This window comes from Pseudorca crassidens, chromosome X (assembly GCF_039906515.1).
Source record: "Pseudorca crassidens isolate mPseCra1 chromosome X, mPseCra1.hap1, whole genome shotgun sequence".
In the NCBI taxonomy this organism is placed as follows: domain Eukaryota; kingdom Metazoa; phylum Chordata; class Mammalia; order Artiodactyla; family Delphinidae; genus Pseudorca; species Pseudorca crassidens.
The window spans coordinates 97,767,655-97,786,632 of NC_090317.1; the positions used below are offsets into that span (position 1 = coordinate 97,767,655).

Genomic DNA, 18,978 nt, shown 5'->3' on the forward strand with positions numbered 1-18,978 from the left:
CCTAGGAATACGAGGTGAGCTGTCTATGTCAAGATCAGTGAAATGGAAAAACAAATGAGTTTTTTATAATTGTCGGTGCTTTGCTGCGAGGTTACATTTTGTCCCAGAAAATACAGGTTATTGATTTTCCCCTCTGTATATACAAATCCATTTATAATCCTACTATTGCAGAAAAGTAAAAACTAAAGAAAAAAAAAAGAGATTGAAAAAAAGAAAAACAATTTGGCTCCCAGGGAAACGATACAGGAAACTAGAGCATGTGAGGATCCCATTAAGTTCCAGGATAAAGCAGGGCACGTTTGGAGTGTTCATGCAGGAAAGACTGGCAAGGAAAGATCAATTGAAACCATCTGTTTCTAGAAGAGGGCCAGGTGCCACCCTGACAGATGGGCATGAACGCTAGCCTGGCACGGGGCCAGCTGACGCCCCGCCTAATGGCAGAGAGCAGGGTCTCTCCTCAGCATGTGTGGCGACCACCCAAACCTGGTCAACGCGGGGCCGCAGGGGCCTGTAACTCCTGTTCTCTTGCGTTCTGACGTGGAATTCTGCACAGTGCTTGGGGCCGGAAGTGCAAGTAACCATAAGGAAACAGGCACGGGGTGCTGAGGGCTACTCACCTATGTGTCCTCTAGGAAGAAGTACACTTGAAAAGCAAGTTACCCGTTAGAGCTTAGTCAAAAATTTCCCATGGCCTCTGGCCTAGGACTGTTCCAAGAGGTGGGGATGGGGGGTAGGTTGGCATAGCTTGGTATTGCCAGTTGAAAACCTTTCCTCTCAAAATGGAGGTATACATTGACGGCATTTACTGTTTTGGCCTTCTCTTTCCAAGAAAACGATTCGAATCCATTCTCACCTGTGGTAGCTCACGCGGCCACAATCCTCACCCCTCCTTTCCTCCAGGCCCTTGGCCATGTGACTTTGCCGTGCCTTCCCACAGTGGGTGGCTGGATCTACCCCATCTCTGGGTGCTGGGCTCAGCCATGTGACTGGCTTAGGCCAATGGGCTGTTAGCAGGCATGTCACAGAGGCTCAAAATGGCCCATCCATTGGAGCTTGCTCTCTCGGGTATGTGTCATCTCCATGACAATATGCCCGAGCTAGCCTGCTGGACCATGAGAAACATGTGGAGTGGAGAGGAACTGAGGCCAGCCAGCCGCGATCAGCCTCCAGCTAGCCATGAGTGAGTCCGGCTGAGATCAGCAGAGCTACCTAGCCAGCCATCTGGTCGCATTAAGTACTGAGCTTTGAGTTGTTAGGTGGCGTTGCTGTAGAAGAAGCTCACTGATATAGTCAAAAGTCTAGAGGGCCTGAATTTGCCTTCGGTACACACAGGACGGGGAGATCCATTTTTCACATACTTTCCAGCCCAGGCTGCCCCACTGATAATGTTTATAGAGGAATTGGTGCAAATTTGTCTCCAATTGCAGCAGCCTCAACAGTGGAATCCTGGGAGATTTTGGTGACTTAGAGCAGTCATAAATTAGGCCATATTGGAACTATGTACGATTTTATAATATAATCACCCATAAAACCTTAAGAGCTCCTTTAGAAAAATGTTCAAAAATCACGCGTGGGCAAAAAACTCCCTATGTGTAACTAGAGCCAGCTAATGTTTGTTCTAGAAACATCTCTATTTCCTGACTTGCAAAAGTTCACCCTTGCAGACTCAGCAGGGTAATAACACTGGTATCTGCATTAATGTCCTGTACCTCTAACGAGAATCTCTTGCACCCACGTAGAAGTAATTTCAGGAGTTCTCATAGCAGGGTCGTAATTCTTAAATACTTAAGATATTATGTATGTTGTCTCTCCTGATGAATAGAACGTTTTTTTCATCTCACTGTTAACAAACTTAGATTCTCTCAAGTGGTTGAAAAGCTCTCTGCAAGCCTATAGTTCTATAAAACCTCTAAGTAATAGCAACAATAAAACCTTATTAGCCATTTCGGGCTCTGAATCAAGAGTTTCAATCCTTGGCAGCTAATTAAACGTTTTACATTTTACCTCTCTCCAAATGCTTCTTTTCCTGATTGGGATTAGAAAACTGGTCAAAACTTTGTATGAGGTGCACAAATGAAACTCAAAATAAAGATGTCTTACGTATTATTGCTTTCAAACACGAGTGTCCGTCCTGGCTGGTATTGCTAATTGCAGGTGGAGGTTGAGGGGGCCATAAGAAGCCCATTGTTTCTGAATAATGTACAGGCATGCCAGGTGCTTTAGGGATGCTAGCTTGTTAAATAAAGTCTCACCCCTACATTAGGAGGCAGATATAGCATGATCCCTAATTTATGGAGCAATAAGAAGTGAAGGCCGGTAAGAACCTTCGAGTTCAGAAACTCATCAGCCTTAGAAGCAGAAGCGCTCAGTTTCGAAATCCCAGATCCTCATCCGCCTTCTTCTGCAACCCCCGTCACTTATAATCTGTGACCAATACTGTCACCACCGTGGCTACCGGATGCTTACAATGTGACCGGTCCAAACTGAGAGCTGCTATGTCACACAGGCACCAAAGTTCAAAGACTTCAGTATGAACAAGAAGGACCGAAAATACCTCAATAATTATTTTTGGATTGATTATATGTTGAAATGATCTTTTGGATATATTGGCTTAAGTAAAGTATATGACTGCAATCAGTTTTGTCTGTTTCTTTTTCCTTTTGTGTGTGTGGCTCCTAGAAAATGGAAGATTCCCGATGTAACTTGAATTTGATTTCTATTGGGCAGGGCGCCCTAGAGGAAGAAAGAGAGCAAAGGTCAACATGGACAACCTCCAATGAGAGTGGAGAACCTCCCAGGCCTGTCTCCAGGTTGGAGGGACTGAATGGGGAAATTATCCCTTAGTTATATCATATAGCAGCGCTTTTTTTTTTTTTTTTTTTTTTTGCGGTACGCGGGCCTCTCACCGCCGTGGCCTCTCCCGCTGCGGAGCACAGGCTCCGGACGCGCAGGCTCAGCGGCCATGGCTCACGGGCCCAGCCGCTCCGCGGCATGTGGGATCTTCCCGGACCGGGGCACGAACCCGTGTCCCCCGCATCGGCAGGCGGGCTCTCAACCACTGCGCCACCAGGGGAGCCCTGTAGTACTTTTTATCTGACAGTTTGGGGCTGCATACTTGTTGATCGATTTGGGGTTTGATCAATAATTCTGAAAAAATACATAAAGTTAATCTGAAATTTAGGACACACAAGAACAATTCAAATGCCTTCTTAAATTGCCACTACATTGTATTGGGCTCCATAATTATGTAATCGAATTACTCTTCTGGGATAAAAATTGACTCATTGATAAATACGTTTCTTTAGGGTATTTTGCTGTGTCAGCGGCAATTTTGCCTGACGTTTCATCTGGAATTGCCAGGCTTCATCAGAACAAGAGGCATGAGATACTCTAAGATGTGGGCCAAATCACTGGGGTGGATAAAACATGCGACTTCACACAAAGACCTACTCGCTGCTTGTTGTACTGCTATAGGGTTGTCCCCTGCAAGAATTCTGATAAATTCTCTTCCGCATATATTCCATGAGACAGGAAAAAGGAATATATGGTACATTCGTCATTGTATCCATTGCCTTGCTGAATATTTTCCCGACAGGAGAGAATTTCTTTTATCTAGGGATAAGTAAGAACTTGCCCCTGCTTAGAATTTTTCGTCTGATGATTGGAAGAGTTTTCCACAGAGTAGCTTCTGATTCCATGCCTTTTGAACCTTGTTTCTCCGCCACTACCTGTATGCTTCTGGTTCTGCGTACCATAGGACACGTTTACATTGAGGTACAACCTCTGGGCCTGAGTCTTCATGTTACATCACCTGGGGAGTCAATCCAGCGAGTGGTGAGACTGTCTCTGGAAGCTATTCTTACACTGGGATGGCTAGTGATATCTTAAAAATACAGCCGGCCCAAGGCATTCTCTGAGGATTGGTTCCAGGGCCAGCAGAGGATATTAAAATCCATGTATGCTCTAGTCCCAGAGTCGGCCCTCCCTATCTGTGGATTCCACATGTGCAGATTCAACCAACCTCAGATAGCAAATGTAGGAGCATGAAAAGAATCTGTGCATAAGTGGATCCTTGCAGTTCAAACTCATGTTGTTCAAAGATCGACTGTACACACAAAATATCCCACTGAACCCAAATTAAATACATCCCCCCACTCAACTTCCTCTTAGCTGGATATAAGAATAAATTCCCCTAGCTGCTCCAACGCTACCAGATATGAGGGGAAGTGTGGCTGACAGGAAGTAGGAGGAGAGGGAAATTGGTCATAGACAGATAGATAGATGAATAAGATATAGCGCTGCCCCCAAGAATCTCGCAAACCGATAGGGTATTTCAAGATGGCATGTAAGTGGCTACAGTACAAGATGAAAACTGATGAGGCCTTTAGAAGGATAAACAAAAACAATAATAAAAAGCTAACACTCATCGAGTATTTACTATGTGCCACATACTTTTCTAAGCATTTTGTACGTGCAATACCTTTTAAACCTCGCAGCAACTCTAAAAGAATAGGTACTAGTATCAATAGCCCATTTTACAGATGTAGAAACTGAGGCTAAGAGAGATTTGATAAGTTATTCGAGGTCACATGCTAATGGAGGGCAGAGCCTGGGAATGGGGAGACTGACTGAAGGTGGGAGGTTGGTTGGCACCAGGACAAGTGCTAATGGGGCAGTGGGAAGATGGGTAGGAGGTTGGGTGACTCCCAGATAGCTGGCTTTGGGGACAAAAAAACAGTGATGTTTTTTGATGAAAAGGGGAATGTAAGGAGGGGAAGCTGGCTTTTAAAAAGGTGATGAATTTACTTCTGCCATGTTGATTTGAAGCACTTGTGGGACAGCCACGTGGAGATGGCCTGGAGGCAGTTGGATATCTGAGTCCAGAGTTCAAGAGAGAGATCTGGGCAGGAGACAGACAGGGTGGGTCATCCCTGTGTAGTGATGGTCGACTTCAGGGGACTGTCTGAATTCTCTTGGGATGTGTTGGGTGTTAGGAGGAAGCCAAGCTGTAATTCTGGGGTGGCCAGAGGAAGAAGGGTGCGCAAAGCAGTGGGCGGCAAGGGGGCAAGAAACCCAGCAAGCTGAGGGAGAAAAGCACTTCAAGAAGAGCTCATGGTCACGGTGATACATGCTGCAGATAAAGGCTGGGATTCTTGTGTTTAGCGAAAACTTCACAATAATCCTGGTGTCTGAGTGTGGGTTGCCCCTGAGACAAGGACTCGAGAGCAAGTAGATTTTAGGAGATTTAGAGACTATGGGCAGTGGGGAAGTGGGATGGGGAAGGGAAGGTGGCCAATAAAGGGAACGCCACCAAGCTGGTTCCCACTGTGGGCAACTGGTGCTCAATCCCACAAGGGCCCCTGGGAGATGGTGTGGGACGCATAGCTCAGGGGTATCTATCACAGGTTAGGTTCTCTGGAGGCAGAAACCGAAATGGAGTTTGGCATGTGAGATAGTTCCTAGGACCGCCATCGGTGAAAGGAGGGGGAGAAAGCGGGACTGGGACGGGGGAGGGCTTGAACTGCAAAGCTGGTCTGGCAAACCTGGACAGACCCTATGGGAGATGCGGAAGCGTGTGTAGAGCCTGTCAGAGTTGTCCCACGGTGGATGAAATAACCAATCATTGGATGCCGGCTACCCCAGGAAGTGCCTTTGGGGAGAGGTGGTTTTCTGCTGACAACGGGGCCACAAGTCCCTCCCTGAAGGGGACCTGGGGGCACATCTCTATGGCCCCCACATTTGCCCTCTCGAGGAAGCTGGGCTGGTTCTACACCCGAGGGTCATGGTTGAGCCAGCCAGAGGTACCATAATCTCTCAGCATTGCTGACCTGTTTCATATACGGGCAGAGCAGAGCTCATGGCTTCAGGCGTGAAGCGGGATGTCAGCAGTGGGATGAAGACGTAAGGCCTGTACCACGTGGGTGGGGCACCAAGAGGTGCATGAGAGGAGTTTCAAGCAAATGCTGCTGGTAAGGGAGAAGCCAGCTGAGAAGCTAGCTCACAATCCCCCTCCTCTGAGGTTTTGTCTCAGCTATGGGACTCTGCCTCCTGGGGCCACGGCTGATTGATCCATGGGAAGATACCTGACTCAGGTTGGACCAATCAGAATCCTTCCCTGAGATTTTCAAACTGGAGTTAAAGGGAGCCGTGGGGTAGAAGGGTCTGGAGCAGTTGGGCATAACGTGGAGGAAAGAATGACATCATTCCAAAAGAAGCTGGGAGGAGAGAGAGTGTGAGGGCCACAGAAAAATGTCCCAGGGGATCTGGTGGCCCAGCTGCATCCCTTTCCTTCTTTTCTTCCCACAGTCGTGCAAGATTCCTAGCATCCTGCCAATAAAACCCCCATTGTGCTAAGCAAGGCTGGGCTGAGTTTCCTGTCTTGGAGATGAGAGTTAAGGATTGAGTGGGATGTGAAGAAACACCGTGCGTGCAGAGGATTCCCAAAGAGCTCACGACGAAGAGAACGGGGCGGGGGGAGAGAGAGAGAGAGAGAGGACGCTGAAACTCGATGAGAATGCGGGGTCAAGGAAGGGTTTTTTATTTTATTTTTTTAAGCTGTGGAAAACTTAAACATGTTTATGTGCTGAGGGTAAAGAGCCAGTAAAAGTAGCATAAATCATAACAACAGAGGCAAAAATACAAAGCTGTAAAAGCCTTAAAGATAAAGAAAATATGCTCTCAATAAACATCAGGAGAAAAGGCAGAAGGAAAAAAAGCGCCTTGCAGTAGAAAGCAGGCATTGGCCTGAGCACCCCACAGACCATCCCCAGAGCTGGGCAGCCGCTCACTCTGGGGTCAGAGAACAGTTCCAAGCCCACCTCCGGGGCCTCACCCAGGGGACCAGGAAGGGGCCCTTGAGAAGCAGTTACCTGGTGGTTAGGATGAGACGTGTCCACCCAGTCCGGTACACACAGCCTTGGGTACTTACTCAAGTCCACAGTTGGAAAGGGGCCACGGGAGAGCAGGAGATGGAAGATGCAGGAGAGAAAGATGACTGCCCAGGTGCCTGCAGAGGAGCTGGTGTCCGGAACACAAGGGAGAGATTAGCCTCAGATCAGATAAGAGGCCCTTGGCTATGAGACAAGAGCAGGGGAAGAAATCTTGTATGTCAGGGGGTGGGGGTGGGCCGGAAGGGGACTTCATTTTCTCTGTAAACTCAAAGGCAAGGGCATCTGCTGAGAGTTATCAGGAATGGGCTGGAGGTATCAGTTAGGAAGGATTTTGGCTTCAAGTACCCCCAAATCCAACTAATAGTGGCTTATATCCCAAAGGCCTTTACTGCTTAGCAAGCAGAAGTCTGGAGGTGGGCAGTTTCAAGGTGTGTCCATGGTTCATTGATTGCATGGAGGTACCGGTTCTATCAGCCACTCTGCCCTGCCATCCTCAGTTATTGACTTTTTCTCCCCATGCTTGCTACCTTGTAGTGTCAACATGTCTGCCGTAGCTCCAGGCATCAAGTGTTTATTTTAGGAGAGAGAGTCACAGACAGTCAGGCAATGAGAAAACTCTTTCACTCTCGTCTCTTGTCAGGAAGAAACATTCTCTTCAGAAGCTTCCCAGGAGACTTCCCCTTATTAGCCAAGACCGTGTCACAAACCCATCATAAAACATATTACCTAAAATTAAGAGATCTTTGCCTAATGCCCAAACAAAATTGGATTCTGTTAGCAGGGAACAGGTGGGGGGAAATGCCTTGGGTGGAGAGCCTTAGAGTCTGCTGCAATCAGGTAGGCGGATGGACAAGAGAAAAAAGTTTTCCAGTAGCTACAAAAGGGAAAGGACAGAAATAAAGCATTGCCCAGCAGCAGCAGAGGTCCAGCTGGGTTTGAGGCCCAGCGTAAGGGAGCAGGGCGAAAGCGGGGCAGATGGGAATAACCGCCAAAGCCCCATTTACATAGAAGGCCTCCATCAGGTACCACCAAACCTTCACATGATGGCATGATCAAATTCCAAAACATCCACTGGCCTGATCGTCACGTATCACGAACACTTACGGTTCAGTTGCAGGAAAAGAAATCACTCCAGCCATTTTAAGCAGAAAGGGATTTAATTCAGGGTATTGGGTATTCGCAAAATTGTTGTAAGAATGGGAGGATCGGGACTTCCCTGGTGGTCCAGTGGTTAAGATTCTGCACTCCCAATGCAGGCGGCCCGGGTTCGATCCCTGGTCAGGGAACTAGATGCCCCATGCTGCAACTAAGAGCCCGTGTGCCGCAACTAAGACTTGGCCCAGCAAAAAAAAAAAAAAAAAAAAGAATGGGAGGTTCAGGCTTTGGGCTGGCCCTCCAGGACTGACTCTCAGAATGATACCACAGAACGACTGGCCTGCCAGGGGAGCTACTCTACCTTGACCTCAGCCAGAAAGGTTGAAGGCTGTATAGGGACTGGTGGTTTCAAGAGCATGATGCTTTAGCTGTGATCCAGGGGTCAGGAAGACTCGTATGCTGTTGCCACAACTGCCAACTGACACGCATGGGGTTAGTGTTGGGCACTGGAAAACTACTGCAGGAACTTACTTGCCCTACGACCATGCTTGTCAATGGAACGTCGTCTCAGCCTCACTCCCACCCTCCAAGTAACCCACAAGAGTATCAAACGGCTAGAATCCAATTCACACTCGGCACACTAGCTTCCCACACCCTGCAGAACAGGAAGGCACAGAAAAGGAGGGTAGGATGAATGTCGAGAACACAAATCCTCCATAAGCACTATGACATTCTAGTAACTTTTCCTGATCCCAAGGCTGCTTTTAAGAGCTCTTTCAGGGCTTCCCTGGTGGCGCAGTGGTTGAGAGTCCGCCTGCCGATGCAGGGGACACGGGTTCGTGCCCCGGTCTGGGAAGATCCCACATGCCGCGAAGCAGCTAGGCCCGTGAGCCATGGCCGCTGAGCCTGCGTGTCCGGAGCCTGTGCTCCACAACGGGAGAGGCCACAACAGTGAGAGGCCCGCGTACCGCAAAAAAAAAAAAAAAAATCTCTTTCATACTTCAGATCACAAAAAGCTTTGGTGAATGATTTTTTTTAAATTTATTTTTATTTGTAACCATGGTTAAAAAAAACCCTCCACATAACGTAAAGTTTACTATCATAACCATTTATAAGTGTACAGTTCAGTAGTGTCAAATATATTCACATTGTTATGTAACAGAGCTCCAGAATGTTTTCATCTTGTAAAATTGGAACTACAGGGGCTTCCCTGGTGGCGCAGTGGTTGAGAGTCCGCCTGCTGATGCAGGGGACATGGGTTCGTGCCCCGGTCCGGGAAGATCCCACATGCTGTGGAGCAGATAAGCCCGTGAGCCATGGCCACTGAGCCTGCGCGTCCGGAGCCTGTGCTCCGCAACGGGAGAGGCCGCAACAGTGAGAGGCCCGCGTACCGCAAAAAAAAACAAAAAACAAAAAAAAAAAAAACTGGAACTACATACTCACCAAACAATAACTCCTCATTCCCCCTCCCCCCAGGCCCTGGCAACCACCATTCTACTTTCTGCTTCTATGAATTTGACTACTCTAGATACCTCAAAAAAGTAAAGTCATACAGAATTTGTCATTTTGTGACTGGTTTATTTCTGGTGAATGATTCTTTTAAGAAACTCAGGCTATCAAAATCTGCAATGAACAAACAGGACCCCCAGTTATATTACAAATCTTTGCTATAATGAGCAAACACATTCTACAATCGCAATAGGAGAGCAATAATGTCTCAGCCCAAAAGCATCCCTTTAGGCAGATTTTATAGTGGTATATGTCTTTTTCTCCAAAACCCTGGATGGGCATAGAACTCTCAAAATGAGTGGTCAAGAAAAACCTCACTACAGTGGGGAGAATGCTATTCCAGTATACTTCCTGCAATAGGCAGAATTCTGGGATGGCCCCCAGGGTTCCTCAGTCAGTAGAATCCCCTCTCCTTGAGTGTGGGAGGGACTTATGAATATGGTGACATATCATTGTAATGATTAGGCTGTACCACATTGCATGGTTGACTCTAAGAAAGGGAGATTAGGAGGGGGCTCAAGATGGAGTAGGAGGACGTGGAGCTCACCTCCTCCCACAAAAACATCAAAAATACATCTACATGTGGAATAGCTCTCACAGAAAACTAACTGGAAACTGGCAGAAGAACTCCTATACAACCAAACTGTAAGAAAAATCTCCACGTAACTGGGTAGGATGGAAAAAAGGTACTGGTTTGGGACCTGCACTCCTAGGAGGGATCAGAAAGGAAGAGAAGGTCTACATGGGTGGACCGTCACCCTGGAGAGCAAGCAGGTCGAGCCACAATCTGGGCATCCCACGCCTGGGGTCCTGCATGGAGGAGACACACCCCCTTGGCTGCTGGGAGGACCAATGGGACAGACAGAAGGGCTGGAGAAGCCCAGACTCCACTTGAGAGGAGTGCGCACATGATGGCTTTCCAACAATCAGGGCAGAAAAAGCCTTGCGCTGGTGCCTGCCGCCTGGCCACACTCCCCGATCTGATGGGGCAAACACCCCAGCCCTGCTCACTCTACACCACAGCTTGAAGATCTGGGCCAACCAGGCCCTGGGAAATGAGTGGATCTAGCTACGCATAGACAGCCTGGGGGGTCTAGGGTGCGGTCCGGGTGGCTAGGCGACAGCTATCGTCAGCAAGCTCAGGAGCAAGCAGAGTTAGTGTCCCAGCCAGAGCACCCTGCCTCCACCCACTCCACACTGCAGTTTCGCACTGGATCTGGAACAGACAGGTCCTGGGAGAAGACTGCCACAGAGGCAGCCCAGATCTCAGGCTGAAGCACAGCCACCTCAGTTCCTGCAGCCACAATGCCCCGACCCTGCGGCCCCAGCCTACTCAACACCACAGCCTTGCACTAGATCTGGGACGAACAAAACAGGGGACAGGATGTGACCTTGGGCTGCTTCTGAGCAGAGCTGCAGATGCCTACACAGGTGGCGCACAGGTCTACTGTGAGCACATGGGCCTCACTTGCCTCAGCAATTACCTTATTTGGGCCAGGGCATGCACTCAAGGACAACAGAGCCTGATTGAACCTGACCCTCAGGTTCTCTACTCCAACAACTGGGGAGTAGACCCTGCCCCTGACAGGGCAGCAACAGCTACAGAGCAGAGAAGTCCTGCCGGACACCCTGCATAGGCTTTAATTCCCCCCACACCAACCACACCCCCTATCAAGGGGATAACAGCCAGCACACCCTGAAGAAAGACGTGGTTGGCGTCCATATCAAAACCAGCCCTCCCACCAAAGACATGAGACACACACAGTCTATGCAGGAATGCTCCCACATAAAAACACCCATTCAAGACCACAGTAGGTAACTGTTCCTCCTAAATTCTTCGAGACAGAGAACACTAAGTAAAATGAAAAGGCAAAGGAACTACTCCCAATTAAAAGAGCAAGAGAAATCCCCTGAAAGAACAAATAATGAAACAGAGCTCACCAGTCTATCAGACCCAAGTTAAAAAAGGTGGTAATAAAAATGCTAACAGAATTTAAAAAGATTATCGATAGAAACACAGATCATTGTAATAAGGAACTAGAAACCACAAAGATGAACCAATAAAAAATAGGTAATTCAATTGCCAAGGTAAAAAGCAATCTAGAAGCAATGAATAGCAGACTAAATGACATAGAACAACAAGTAAGTGATCTGGAAGATAGAAAAATGGAAATCACCCAGTCAGAACAGCAGACAGAAAGACAAATGAAAAAACAATGAAAGCAACATACAAGATCTATGGGATAATATAAAACATGCCAACATACACATAATAAGGGTTCCAGAATGAGAAGAGAGAGAAAAGGGGATTGAAAATGTATTTGAAGAAATTATGGCTGAAAACTTCCCAAACCTAAAGAAGGAAACAGATATCCAGGAACAGGAAGCACAGAGGATCCCCCCAAAAAATGAACCCAAATAGACCCACACTAAAACATAGCATAATTAAAACGGCAAAAGTTAAAGAGAGAATTCTAAAAGCAGCAAGAGAGGGAATTCCCTGGTGGTCCAGTGGTTAGGACTTGGCACCTTCACTGCTGTGGCCTGGGTTCAATTCCCAGTCTGGGAACTAAGATCCCACAAGCCGTGCAGCATGGCAAATAAATAAATAAATAAAAGCAGCAAGAGGAAAACAAAGAGACAGTTACAAGGGAACCCCTATAAGGCTATCAGTTGATTTCTCTCCAGAAACTCTGTAGGCCAGAAGGGAGTGATATGACATATTCAAAGTCTGGAAAGGGAAAAACCTGCAACTCAGGATACTCTACCCAGCACGATTATCATTTAGAATAGAAGGAAAGAAAATGAATTTCTCAGCCAAGCAAAAACTAGAAGAACTCAACAATACTAAAGCTACTCTAAAAGAAACATTGAAGGGTCTTCTCTAAATAGAAAAGAAGCAAGAATCTATAGGAAAGGGAAAACCACAATAAGAAAGGCAAATATATAGGAAGAATTGAAGATCACTTAAATAAGACAGCACATAGATTTAAAAACAATTAAAAATTTGTAAAAGTGTTTATAACTACAATAAACAGTAAAAGGATAAGCATGAAGTTGTAAAATAGGATGTCAAAATCACAAAATGTGGGGAGAAGAGTATAAAAATGTAGATCTTTTAGAATGTGTTTGAATTTGAATGACTATCAGTTTAAAGCAAGTAGATACAGTTATGGGTCAATATACTTGAACTCCATGGTAACCACAGATCAGAAACATACAAGAGAATCACAAAAACCAAAAAGAAAGGAACTCAAGCATACTACAAAAGAATATCATCAAACCACAAAAGGAAAAACAAAAAGAAGAAGAAATGAACAAAGAAGAACTACAAAAACAACTGGAACACAAAGAGTTAAATGGCAATAAGTATATACCTATCAATAAGTATTTTAAATGTCAATGGACTAAATGCTCAGATCAAAAGACACAGAGTGGCAGACTGGATGAAAAAACAAGAATCTGCAATATGCTGCCTACAAGAGACTCAATTCAGGGTGAAAGGCACACACAGACTGAAAGTGAGGGGATGGAAAAACACATTTCATGGAAATAGAAATGACAAAAAAGCGAGGGTAACGATACTCATATCAGACAAAGTAGACTTAAAACAAAGGCCATAAAGAAAGACAAAGAACGGCATTATGTAATGATAAAGGAATCAATACAAGAAGATGATATTACACACATCAACATATATGTACCCCATACAGGAGCACCTAAATATACACAGCAAACACTAAGAGACATAAAGGGAGAAACTGACAATAACACAATAATCGTAGGAGATTTTAACACTGCACTGACATCAATGGACAGATCATCCAGACAGAAAATCAGTAAGGCAACTGTGGTCCTAAATGACTGGTTGGACTTAACTGATATCTACAGAACACTACAACCAAAAAGAAAAACCCCCCAGAATACACATTCTTTTCAAGCATGCATGGAACATTCTCTAGGATAGATCACATGCTAGGTCACAAAACAAATCTCAACAAATTTAAGAGAATAGAAAATTTCAAGCATCTTTTCTGACCACAATGGTATGAAACTAGAAATCAAACACAGGAAGTAAAACGGGAAAAGAACAAACACATGGAGACTAAACAACATGCTACTAAAAAACCAATGGGACAATGATGAAATCAAAGAAGAAATCAGAAAATACTTCAAGACAAACAAAAATGAAAACATAACTTTACAAAAGCTATGGGCTGTAGCAAAAGCATTTCTAAGTGGGAAGTTCATAGTGCCACAGACCTTCTTTAAGAAACAAGAAAAATCTCAAATAAACAACCTAACCTACCACCTAAAAGAATTAGAAAAAGAAAAACAAACAAAACCCAAAGTCAGCAGAAGGAAGGAAATAATAAAGACCAGAGAGGAAATAAATAAAATAGAGATTAAAAAATCAATAAAACCAAGAGCTGTTTTTTTTTTTGAAAAGATAAGCAAAATTGACAAACCTCTAGCCAGGCTCACCAAGAAGAAACGAGAAAGGACCCAAATAAACAAAATAAGAAATGAAAGAGGAGAAATAACAACTGATACCACAGAAATTTTAAAAATTATAAGGGAATACTATGAACAGTTAGGTATATGCCAACAAATTGGACAATCTAGAAGAAATGGACAAGTTTATAGAAACATACGGCTTGCCAAAATTGACTGAAGAAGAAATAGATAATTTGAACAGACTGATCAATAGAAGTGAAACAGAATCTGTAAAAAAACCCAATCAAACAAACAAACAACAACAAAAACTCCCTGTAAACGAAAGTCCAGGACCAGATGACTTCACTGGGGAATTCTACCAAACATACCAAGAATAATTTATACTATCCTTCTCAAACTATTCCAAAAATTGAAGAGGAAGAAAGACTCCCAAATTCATTCTATGAGGCCACAATCACCCTGACACCAAAACCAGACAAAAACACTACAAAAAAAGAGAAAATTACAGGCCAATATCTTTGATGAATATAGATGCAAAAATCCTAAAAAGAATATTAGCAAATTGAACCCAACAATACATAAAAAGAACATACACTATGATCAAGTTGGATTCATTCCAGGGTCACAAGAATGGTTCAACATATGCAAATCAATCAGTGTGATATGCCACATTAGCAAGAGGAAAGACAAAAACCACATGATCATCTCAACAGACAAAGAAAAAGCATTTGACAAAATTCAACATCCATTCATGATAAAAACTCTCACCAAAGTGGGTACAGAGGGAACATATCTCAACATAATAAAGGCCATTTATGACAAACCCACAGCCAACATAATACTCAATGATGAAAAGCCGAAAGCTTTCCTGCTAAATTCTGGAACAAGACAAAGATGCCCACTCTCATCACTCCTATTCAACATAGTATTGGAATCCTTAGCTGCAGCAATCAGACAAGAAAAAGAAATAAAAGGTATCCAAATTAGAAGGGAATAGGTAAAACCGTCATTATCTGCAAATGACATGATACTCTATATGGAGAACCCTAAAGTCTCCACACAAAAATTATTAAAATAAATTAATTCAGTAAGGTAGCAGGATACAAGATCAATATACACAAATCTGTTGCATTTCTTTACACTAATAATGAATATCAGAGTGTAAAAAAAAAAATCCAGTTGCAAATCACGTAAATAAAGTACCTAGGAATAAACTTAACCAAGGAGGTGAAAGACCTATATGCCAAAAACTATAAAACATTGATAAAGGAAATTGAAAATGATTGAAAGAAATGGAAAGAGAACCTGTGCTCTTAGAGTGGAAGAATTAATATTGTCAAAATGGCCATACCCAAAGCAACCTACAGATTTAATGCAATCCCTATCAAAATACCCAGGACATTTTTCACAAAACTAGAACAAACAATCCTAAAATTTATATGGAATTACAAAAGACCCAGAATTGCTGAAACAATCCTGAGAAAAAAGAACAAAGATGGAGGCATAACCCTTCCAGACTTCAGACAATACTACACAAAGCTACAGTAATCAAAACAGTATGGTGTTGGCACAAAAACAGACATATAGATCAATGGTACAGAATAGAGAGCCCAGAAATAAACCCATACACCTACAGTCACTTAATCTATGACAAAGGAGGCAAGAATATACAATGGAGAAAAGACAGTCTCTTCAGCAAGTGGTGTTGGGAAAGCTGGACAGCTACATGTAAATCAATGAAATGAGAACACTCCCTCAAACCATATACAAAAATAAACTCGAAATGGTTTAAAGACCTAAGTATAAGACATGACCCCATAAAACTCCCAGACTAGAACATAGGCAAAACATTCTCTGACATAAATCATAGCAATATTTTCTTAGATCAGTCTCCCATGGCAAAAAAAATAAAAGCAAAAATAAACAAATGGGACCTAATTAAATTTAAAAGCTTTTGCACAGAAAAGGGAACCATCAACAAAATGAAAAGACAATCTATGGAATGGGAGAAAATATTTGCAAATGATGCAACTGACAAATATATACAAACAGCTCATACAACTCAATATCAAAAAAACAAACAACCCAATTAATAAATGGGCAGAAAACCTAAATACACGTTTCTCCAAAGATGACACACAGATGGCCAACAAGCACATGAAAAGATGCTCAACATCACTAATTATTAGAGAAATGCAAATCAAAACCACAATGAGGTATCACCTCACACCTGTCAGGATGGCCATCATCAAAAACTCTACAAATAACATTGATAACTGCTGGAGAGGGTGTGGAGAAAAGGGAACCCTCCTACACTGTTGATGGGAATATAAATTGGCACAGTCACTGTGGAGAACAGTATGGAGGTTCCTTGAAAAACTAAAAATAAAGCTACCATGTGATCCAGCAATCCCATTCTTGGGTATATATCCAGAAAAGATGAAAACTCTAATTCGAAAAGATACATTCAATCCAATGTTCATAGCAGCACTATTTACAACAGCCAAGACGTGGAAACAACCCAAGTGCCCATCAACAGACGACTGGCTTAAGAAGATGTGGTATAAATGTAAAATGGAATATTACTCAGTCATAAAAAAGAATGAAATATTGCCATTTGTAGCAATGTGGATGGACCTAGAGAATATTATGCACATTGAAATAAGTCAGACAGAGAAAGGCAAATACCATATGGTATCACTTATATGTGGAATCTAAAAAATAATACAGGGCTTCCCTGGTGGCACAGTGGTTAAGATTCCTCCTGCCAATGCAGGGGACACGGGTTTGAGCCCTGATCCGGGAAGATCCCACATGCTGCGGAGCAACTAAGCCCGTGCGCCACAACTACTGAGCCCACGTGCCACAACTACTGAAGCCCATGCGCCTAGAGCCTGTGCTCTGCAACAAGAGAAGCCACTGCAATGAGAAGCCCGCGCACTGCAGCAAAGTTTCCCCCACTCGCCACAACTACAGAAAGCCCACACGCAGCAACGAAGACCCAACGCAGCCAAAAATAAATAATTTATTTTAAAAACAAAGTAACGAAGAAGGTAAGGATTTGAGAGAATATGGCAGAATTTCGGATTGGCAAAAAGATACAAAATAAAGGTAATGGGAGTCCTGAAGAAGAAAACCAAAGCAAGGAAACAAAATAAATACTAAACACTATAAGTTAAGAAAATTTGCTTAAATTGCAAAAAAAAAAAAGTGTGTGTTTGGGGGGAGATTATCCCAGGTGGGCCTGACCTAAACAGGTGAGTCCTTAAAAAGGAACTGGGCTCCTGGTACTGAGAAGGATACAACACCTGAGAGACACTTGGTATCAGGGAGATTTTCCATTCCATTGCCAGGAGCTGAAAGCAGTCTCTAGGAGCTGAGAGTAACCCCTGGCCAACAGCCAGCAAAAACACAGGTACCTCAGTCCTACAACTGCAAGGAACTGAGTCCTGCCAGCAACCTGAATGAACCTGAAAGGCAACCCTGAGCTTCAGGCAAGATTCCAGCTCTGGCCGACACCTTGATTTTAGCCTTGTGAGAACCTGAGCTGGAATCCAGCCGTGCCAGGCCCCGACTTCTAACCTATAGAACTATGAGCTAATAAATGGCTGTTGTTTCAGGCTGCTAAATTTGCGGTCATCTGTCATAGAGCCATAGAAAACTAATACACCTCGGTTCTAACATTGGCCCTGCTTCCAGTTTACTGGGTGACCAAGGGTATGTCACTTACCCTCTCTGAGCTTCAGCTTCCACAGTTACTGACAACAATAACTCATCTCCTGTCTGCAGGATTCAAATGAAAATCAAATTACTTAACGTCCGTGAAAGCATTTGCAAAGTTATAAAGTGGCTTATAAATGGAAAGTTTATTATTGTCATGTTCAAAATAAACCCCCAACTTTGACCGCAGGAAATGATCTAGAATCAACCAACCTAGGGTTGTGGAGTTAAAGAATCATGGGGCTAAAATCCAGGTTCTTCCACTTATTAGCCCATCTTTTAATGGGGTTATTTAACCTCTTTAAGACCTTATTATGTGCCTGGCACATAATAAGCGCTCAGTAAAACACTAAAAATAACACTAAAAATCATTTATGTACCGGGCCTGGAGGGCAGCCCATCTAGAGCGGGGCAGATCAGAAGGCTCCAGGAGAGAGATTTGCCAATGAAATCGATCGAATCCTAGATGTGTTTGAATATCTTCAGAGCCGATTCAGACATCCGGCAAAGTTTACAGTTGCATTACTGATAAATAAGTAGAAAACTAAGAAACCCAAAAGCCAGATGACTATTAACTCCAGGGGAAGGATTGTGCAAGAAAAAAAGTAATAACCATAATTCACTACATGGATCAGCTGTATAAAATATTTACCAAACATTGAGACATTTAATAAGATAAACACTGAATCGTGATCCAATCAGAAGTACACTGTAACTCTATTGGGAGCACGCGGGGAGGGTGAGGCACACGTGTGGAAAAGGCAGGAGGAGAAATGAAAAAAATTTAAAGAAAAAAGAACGGATTCATGGATGAAGTATTATGCTCTAATTCGATCATTGTAAGTGAAAGATATTTTAGTCCATTAAAGATTTTAACTTGTAAACAAAGATACAGTGATGATAATAATATTTTAAGAAGGCCACAGCCGCAGGATTTGGGGCTAACTCAGAGTCATATGACAGGGCAATATTTTCCTGTCAGAGGGAGAGCTGCAGGGTTTCAGAAGTTCTAGAAGTTTCTAGCAAGTGAAAATTAAATCCCTATGTATTTTACTTTGGGAAGGTAAAGAAACTAGTAAATAAACATGAAGGCATCTGCCTAAATCAAATCCGAGCAGAGACAAAATGACATCCGGGTGGCAGCGTTCGGGAGTGAATTTGACATCATTTATTCTCCAAGCTCACCAGATCCAACACTGAACAGGCCCATGTCCAGCTGACATGACGGCCGAGGGCCTGTCACAAAATAGGGGCTTATCAGCCCTGGGTTGGTTGATTCTAAACCATTTCCTGTGGTCAAAGTTGG

At 43.8% G+C, this 18,978-nt stretch overlaps 1 long non-coding RNA gene across 1 annotated transcript in view; it reads right to left on the reverse strand.

The window, feature by feature from the left end:
• Positions 1–2,891: 2,891 nt before the first annotated feature.
• Positions 2,892–18,978, reverse strand: part of LOC137217408 (uncharacterized) — a 72,986-nt gene continuing 56,899 nt past the window's right edge. The window contains exon 5 of the long non-coding RNA XR_010940089.1: positions 2,892–3,147. This is a non-coding gene — a long non-coding RNA (uncharacterized lncRNA). The remainder of the gene's footprint in view (positions 3,148–18,978) is intronic.